General features: G+C 44.5%; 1 long non-coding RNA gene across 1 annotated transcript; it reads left to right on the forward strand.

The window, feature by feature from the left end:
• On the forward strand, positions 4,353 to 7,047 carry LOC110429592. The gene is made up of 2 exons (XR_002446690.1): positions 4,353 to 4,922; positions 5,689 to 7,047. It is a non-coding gene; the product is annotated as an uncharacterized LOC110429592 (long non-coding RNA).

Here is an 8,338-nt window from a genome sequence, read left to right on the forward strand (position 1 = left end):
TAAATAATGCATCTCTTACATTAGGTTTTAGACTTATTACTTGGTTATTAATTTAGTATTTTTGTTTCTATATGTACGTGTAGCCTTCTGGATCGACCTCTACGGGGAGAAGCGTACCTCCACGAGGGCCAAAGAAGCCGTTGGAGGGCCGCTATGTAATCTCTGAGTTTGAGATAGCTACAGGCAGACCACTTGGTGAGCATGCAAATAAATATGTTAATCACTGTGGATATCTTGTGAGAGATCAAATACCGATCAGTTGTCGTGAATGGAGAGAGAAGCGAGGTGCTCCTGAGATCACTTTTGTCTCTGATCGTGACAAGGAGTTAGTTTGGAAAGCCGTCACAGACGTTTTCACCTTCGACACCAACGATGAAGAGTTGAAGGTGCGAATTTATGACTGGACTATGAAGAAGATGGCAGTACTCTTCCAGAATTGGAAGAAGTCTTTGTACAATAAATATGTCAAGAAAAACGAGACTCCAGATTTCAACCTCAAGCAATATGTAAAGCTGAGGGCCTTCTGGGATGACTTTGTGCAGTACAAAACATCAGAAGAGGGCGAGGAACGAGCCAATAGAAACAAAGAGAATGCCAGTAAAAAGGCATACCACCATCATATGGGATCAGGTGGTTATAAGAGTGCTGCTCCCAAGTGGGACCGAATGGAACAGGAGATGCTTGCTAGGGGGGTCACACCCGAGACAATAGCAAAGAATTGGAGCGAGCGCTCCAAGCATTGGTTCTACGGTCATGGGGGAAGCGTGGACCCAGACACCGGGGCGCTAGTTTGTGGCCAAGAAATCTCTAGAGCAGCAGAGAGACTAGTCCGTGCACGAGAGGCGGTTCAGTCTGGTGAGTTCAGGCCTAACAGGGAGAAGGATGAACTCACCTATGCGCTTGAAAATCCTGAGCACGGTGGGCGTACGAGAGGCTATGGGGCAGTTCCGTGGCTGCAATCATTCCAAGCCGATCAAGATACCTACAGAAGCCGCCAGAGAAAGAAGGATGAGGAGGCAGAGCGGATCCGCCGCCTGGAAGCTTTTGTTCTGCAGTCACAAGAGCGCGAGAAAGCTCGTGAAGAATGGATGCAGGCAGAGATTGAAAGGCAAGTGCAAACAGCACTTAGTCAAATGACGAAAGGGCAAGGTACATCACAGCCTGAGGTCAATGTTAGCCCCCAGGCCAGTTGAAAAGCAGCTGCGCATCCACGGAAGTACCAACCATTCAGGATGACACGAAGCTACACTTCCCCGTGGATGATGTCACAGAGGCTTTTACTACCTGTGAGCTGCATGTACCAGATGGGAATGCCACCAAAAAGGTGGCTATCGTTGTTGTCAACCCTATCGACCGAACGGGCACTCCAAGAATCCATAATCGACCAGTACCTGGTGGATATGCTAGCGTCTCGGTTGATAGGGTTGAGAAAGGTTGTGGCAATGTGCCACTAGACATAGAAGGGGGAGACGGAGAGAAGACCTTAGGTGAAGCTGAGAAGACATTTATTTGTTGGCGCAAGCGCTTCATAATTATTCCTCAGCATAGGTTTGTGTGTGATTTTACTTCTTATATTATTTATTATGTATTGAAATTTAAAAAAAGTTTACTCACAAAACTTGTAATTGTTTTCTTTGCAGGGACTCCTCCAACCTAAGTCCAGTTCTCTCCCCAGCGCATCATAGTGCTGCGGGCGGTGACAATGCTGGATCTCCTCCAACACCTGCGGCGGCCACAGCGACCCCGCCACCGCCTCCACCACGGTCTCCACCTCCTCCACCGAGGTCTCCAACTCCTCCACCGCGTTCTCCAACTCCTCCACCGCGTTCTCCAACGCCAAAAAGATCGGCCCCACCCCCTCCACCGCCTGCACCGCCCTCTCCAAAGAGTGCACGGTCAGTCCCCTCGCCTCCAAAGCGAGGTAGTAAGAAGCGGTCCGTCCAAGAAGGACCGAAGTCATCGGTCCCACCTCCAAAGAAGGCTGCCTCAGCAAAGAGAGCTAAGACGCCAGAAAAATTACCTTACGAAAAGAGTGAAGAGGAGGTAATTGCTACATCTAAAGCTGAGGTCCAACAATTTTTTGATAAAATAAAGGAGGAAAGGAAAAAATGGCTTAACCCAGAAAAGCCGTACTTTTATGTGAAGCCATCGGAACTGAGGCAGAAGGTGGCGGACCATCAAAAGAAGCAACGCGAAGCTCAGAAAAAGCCAGCACTTTCGGACTATGAGCGGTCTCTGGTCAAGTCTTCATAGCCTACTAAGAAGAGAGTAGGAAAGGGGGTCCCACAGCTCGGAGAAGTATCAAAACCGGTGCCCCCTTTGATTGTGCCAAATCAATACGGCTCAAATGAAGACTTGATGCCGAAGAAATCCTTAGCGTTGTCTGAGCTAGACTCGCTTGAGAGTTACTTTGGACAGAGCGGTTTAAATATAGAAGAAATTACCGCCATTCTTGGATGTCATACATTTGAAAAAGCCGAGGTAGTTGATCAATGGAGGGCAAGATATGAACCGGGCAGGAGTCTATTCGACCCTAAGCGTTTACACGAGCTCGGCACACAAATGTTTGCAATAAACAAATGGTGCATTGAGGCGTCTAAAAGGGGAGAGAATTGGATTTCTGTTCGTATTAGACAACATCACTACTTCCGTGGAGATGACCTCATATACGTGCAGTTCGAAGAATTGCACCAATTATGCCACCTCGACGCTCTTGACAAATCTCTTGTCAGCTGCTTTTGTCTGTAAGTATTTTTCCTTTTTATTATACTTCTAACTTCTTTAATTACATGTATATAATCCTTACACACTTAGGATTTGTATGTATATATGCAGACACCAAATGAGAGAGCTCAGAATGAGAAATGACAATAGTATTGGGTTCGTTGACCCTTATATTGTTTTCAAGGCTCCGCAGGCAGTGTGGACAGCAGATTATGAGACAGAAATCTGCACCAATCTTATGAGGTTCTTTGTAAACCAAAAAGAAAAACAAAAAATACTCTTCCCCTTCAACTTCGAGTGAGTTATATAGTTATTAAGTGCATGCATATTTTATTTTACATTATAGGACTGACCCTATATATGTGTGTGTAAACAGCTTTCACTGGATACTCATGGTCATTGAAATTCCCAAGAACCGATTGATAATCTTTGACTCAATGAGAAAACCACAAGAAAATTATCAACAAATGGTAAACATTATTCAAAGGTACGTAATGTCGATCTCAGCTACAAAAATATCATAATATGACTCTGTAATTATTAGTTCACGATCCACAATGGCTGTGTATAGGGTTTGGGAAAGATTCATTGACCGTGAACATCTCAGTGGATGTAAAGCGCCGCTTAACATAATACATCCACAAGTAAGTTCTACTAGCTAACAAACTTTCGCTAACTTTTAGCCTTCTTATTGTCGTGGTTATGAATATTTTTATATATATATACATCGTACAGTGGTGTTTAAGACAAGAAGGAGGGAACAATCTATGTGCATATTACGTGTGCAAATTCATGATGGCACAAGTCAATCAAACACCCACAGAGACGCTCAGAGTACGTTACATGTCTCTTTTCATTATCTCCTGAATTATATTGAATAACTTAGATAACTAATACCTTTTTTATTTATTTCAAATTAAAGACGGAATGGCTGAGGGAAAAGGTCCTACAACAAGACCGAATCAAAGCTATCCAAGAGACGATAGCAGGATTTCTCCGCGACCAAGTGATCAATCCAAACGGCGAGTTTCACTTCAACGGCAACGAAACTCTTATACCAAACAACGATGATCATTTGTATCGTTTGTAGACATTGGGAGAACAAACTCTATGTATATATGTGTTACGAATTTTGTACATATAAAACTATATATATATAAAGCTTTTTACATATCTATTTAATTTTTGATGTGGTCTATTCATTTTATTATAGGCAAAGCTTAACTATTAAGCTTAGCCTATAATTTTCATTTATATATGCTTAATATGCGTGTAATATAAATATATTATTGTATCAGCAAAACATGTATTGAAAAACCTATTATTATATATTATATATAAACAATAAACAGAACCGAAGAAGTGAACTAAAAAAAAGAAAAAGAAACCCTTTAACACCGGTTGGTAACACCAACCGGTGTTAAAGGGTCCTGCAACGTGGCAGCCCTGGCAGGACCCACCGGTTGGTGTTACCAACCGGTGTTAAAGGGGGGGCCTTTAGCCCCGGTTGGCCGAACCGGGACTAAAGGGTGGGCCTTTAGTCCCGGATGGGCAGCACCGGCTCGGGAACCGGGGCAACAGGCCCTTCCCGACCGGTGCTAATGCCCGATCATGCAGCAGTGCCTCCGCCGCCATCACCACCACGAAAACACCACTACCTCTGCCACCAGACAATACCACTACCTCCGTCACCTCCGCTATCACGACAACGCCACCACCTCCACCACCATACATAAAACCACCATCATTCCATCAAATTTCCAACAAGGGCTGAGGGGATACCTTGCAGATTTGTAGCTGGTAGGAATTGAGTCCGTGGACGACGACATTGGCTGGGCACAATGGCAGGGACGATGGTGTTGGGCGGGTGCTCTCGTCCACCAACACGAGCAGGACCTTCTCTTCTCCTCCCCTTCTCCTTCTTGGGCTAGCCGCGGTGGCGGCGCTCCAGGGTATGGGAGAGACGTTCAGGACGAGGCGCGGTGCGGGCAGGCCGTCGGGCTCCTCCTTCGGCTTTGGCCTCCTCCCACCCCTCCTAGGTTGGGCGCGGGGGTCCTCCTCCACCGGCAGTACGGTGGCAAGCGGTGGAGCGGGGCTGTTGCAGTAAGCGGCGTCGTGTGGCCGGACGGGCAGCGGCGCACGGGGCGCTTGCGGGTGGGCGGCGCACGTGGGGGCCGGGCTTGTGGCATTCGGAAAACGTAAGTCTTTGTCGAGTGTTAAACCATGACACTTGGCAAAGAATTTACTTTTTTTTCTTCCATAATTTTTTGGTAGGCATACTATAGTACCCGGTAGTACATGTCCAAATATGGTACATTTTTGTGAGTTTTTGCTATATTTCTTTAGTTTATTTCCTTTCCTTGATTCTTTTCGAAAAATGGAAATTTGAATTGCATTTGCAAGGAGGGTGGTGTTTTGAGCCGCCCTTATAAATATATTAGTAGGGGCGGCTAGAAACACCAGCCGTCATTGGAAATGCTATTAGTAAGGACGGTCAGGGAACCACCGGCCGTAAGAGCGCTTGGACAAGGGCGGGTGGCTCGGCCGCCCTTACAGAGGGTTTTGACACACCCTTAGAAATACTCGGTGCAGTACTTACTTCTTCGCTAGCAATTAAAAGAATATTGAAACTATGATTAACTCATTGCAGGCAAAATATCAGTTGGCATTGCGATAAGATAATATGTTGGGGTGCCTGTAAATTTGATGTTCTGGCAAAATATAAATTAGTTCAAATGTTACTAGAATACATAACTATATAAATAGAAAAGCATATAAAATATGGTCGGGGACCAACTCTCCCTTTATATATGCATTGCTCACCAAGTTGGTATGCGTGAATCCTTCTCCTTATCTCCCCAATATAATTAAGTACCAAAATTGCTCACCAAGCTAGTATGCATTGCTACTAATCATTTCTGTAGTAGTGCCTTCTTGCTTAATGATGTATCTATTTTTTGCCAGCTTAATTAAAATTCCACAGGTGGCGTGGCCCAGGTTATTGTAACTTCATGCAATATCATCCCAGAGAGTTGTGAGTTATTACAGAGTCTTTATAACTATATTATATTTTTTTCCGAGACACAGCAATGTTCCCAACCAGCAATTATTCCTTTAATTATAAAATTGGCCAACATGACGAAAATTAGTTTTGCACATAGAGTTTGCCTTACCAAAGAAAGCGTGAGAAAAAGGGGTCTGGCGCGTACAACGTAATTATTACATACTATCAAGGGCCATGAAATTCTGTGTTTTTGTTTGGAGCTCTTTTACAGTGGTTGGGGGTACTTATTGGTTCCTCTTGGTTCCTAAGTAATTTATTAGTAGTAATTAATTTTATGAGTGGAAGGTTAGTAGGGTAATTGTGCCTATCGCTCCTGCCGCAACCCCTCCCCACGCCCATGCGCTCCGGTACCCGCACGCACTCGGCCAGGCCTCTCCGTGCCCACCCTACCGCTGCCTCGCCATCACACATCGTGCCCCTCGTGCGCCGCCGCCGCAGCCTGCCCTCATTCTTGCACGGCACCGCCGGCGGCAGCCTGCCCTCGGCTGAGCGCACCTCGCTGCCCGCACTCTTCGGCAGCGGGGACAGCCACCACCGCCGCCGCCAATGGGAGCATGGACCCCGCCAGATCTCGCCTCCAACGAAGACTTCACAGGATGTACGCGGTGCCGCCCTTCGCAGGGGACTGCAGAGGATGGATCGCGTGCCCTGGATGCCGCAGCCCTGCCCTTGCACCCGCCCTTGCCCTGGCAGCCGACACCGCCGCAGCACGGTGAGAACGGATAAGAGAGAAGAGAGAGTGGCTAGATCGAGGAGGTAGAGAAAACATGTGACAATATATTACTTCAATTCAATCGATCATCGCTATACTAGGGAGATATTATTTTTCTAATATATATTTATCATTCTACCCTTAATTACATAAATAAATCTCGAAAATAGAATTATCCTAGTGGGTTTCTTCCACCAATTTTAATATACACTTAGTGCATATGACCCTACCGTTTAGTATGCACTTGGTGCCTCTTCGATTGGTTCCTCTTGGTTCCTTTGCTTTTTTAGCCGTCGGATCGGCTCTCGTGGACCGTCCATTTTTCAACAACCATCGTAAAATTTCTCGTTTGTTTTACATCACCTAAAAATAGCTGCCTTTGACAATGGATGTCGCAGCATAAAAAGTTGGCAACGGTCCGCCATCAAAGATGTAGAGGAACAACATTCTCATGCAGCACTAGCTCTTACGCCCTTTGTATAGTATATATGTGGAATCAGTTATTCCTGCTATAAAAACGACTACGGTTATTATAGCCGTTTCTGTTTCTCGAGATATACGTGGTAATTTGGTTTTTTTTCACTCCACTTTCATCACATGATCACTTGATCAGGGCATGTATCAACACTGGCAGTTGACTGTAGAAACCCTTTTACATTGGCAGTTGACTTAACATAACCGCGAGTGTAAATGCCTGATTTCCACTGGTGGTTTTGTTAAGTCGATGTAAAAGGATTTCTATATGCCTGATTTTTACTAGCGGTTTTGTTAAGAAAGCCGGCTGTAATAATTGGTTTACACAGGCGGTTTATGAGTCGGGCTGGTCGTTTTCTTTGCATAGGTGTGTGATAACGGAAACCGCCTAAACAAATTAGACACAAACACCGCCATTGAGCTTTTCTGTACTAGTGTAATCGGAAAACAAAGGAAAACCATGAGGAAATTTTAAGGCACTATTTTGTACAAAATAATGGATCAGCTTCGTGCATGGGCAATCCCTCTAGGGCACTAGTCGAAACAGCACACACATGCCAGTAGGGATGACATCTATAACTTTTATAAAGCTAAACTCCACTAGATGAATTCTCTCTTCATGCAAGGTGTCCACATTATTCTCCACTAAGTGACCCACTAAATGTTATATCTCTTCATGCAAGGTGTCCACATCATTCCTCACTAAGCCCATGTCATCCCATATTAATTACAAAAAATGACAATGTCATCTATATCATGTGAAATACTTTAAATATTTAATCTATTAACATACATGTCATGTACTACACTATTTGTTTCATCACCAATTAATTTCTTTATAATGTAACCAAATATTAGTTTTTGTTCTATTATCTTTTACTACATCTAATACAATAAAATACATAAAAGTCAAATTCATATGTATACATATATAATAGACTGAATACCATATAGTAATGTTATGTATATAATAATTTATTTTTAAGAAAATCCCGCAGCAACGCGCGGGGAATTCATCTAGTTCTTTAAGAAATTTTAACAAATTAATTTATAGCGTATCAACATTATTGTTGTCGTACATTGTGACATTTGCAGATCGGCCTTTAATTTATGGCACAGTAAACACTACTACAGAATGAGGCATTGGTCGATGCCCAAAATAGCCAAAAACCTCGGTCTTTTTGCGGCCCGGGGTTAAAGGCCCCTTTAACACCGGTTCGTAACACGAACCGGTGCTAAAGGGTCCTGCCCAACGGCTACTGACAGGTGTTGTCGGGGCAGGGACCCTTAGGGTCCCCTTTAGCACCGGCCAGTGCCACGGGCCGAGGCAAAGCCTTTAGCACCGGTTTGTAACACAAACCGGT

This window comes from Sorghum bicolor, chromosome 8 (assembly GCF_000003195.3).
Source record: "Sorghum bicolor cultivar BTx623 chromosome 8, Sorghum_bicolor_NCBIv3, whole genome shotgun sequence".
NCBI lineage: Eukaryota > Viridiplantae > Streptophyta > Magnoliopsida > Poales > Poaceae > Sorghum > Sorghum bicolor.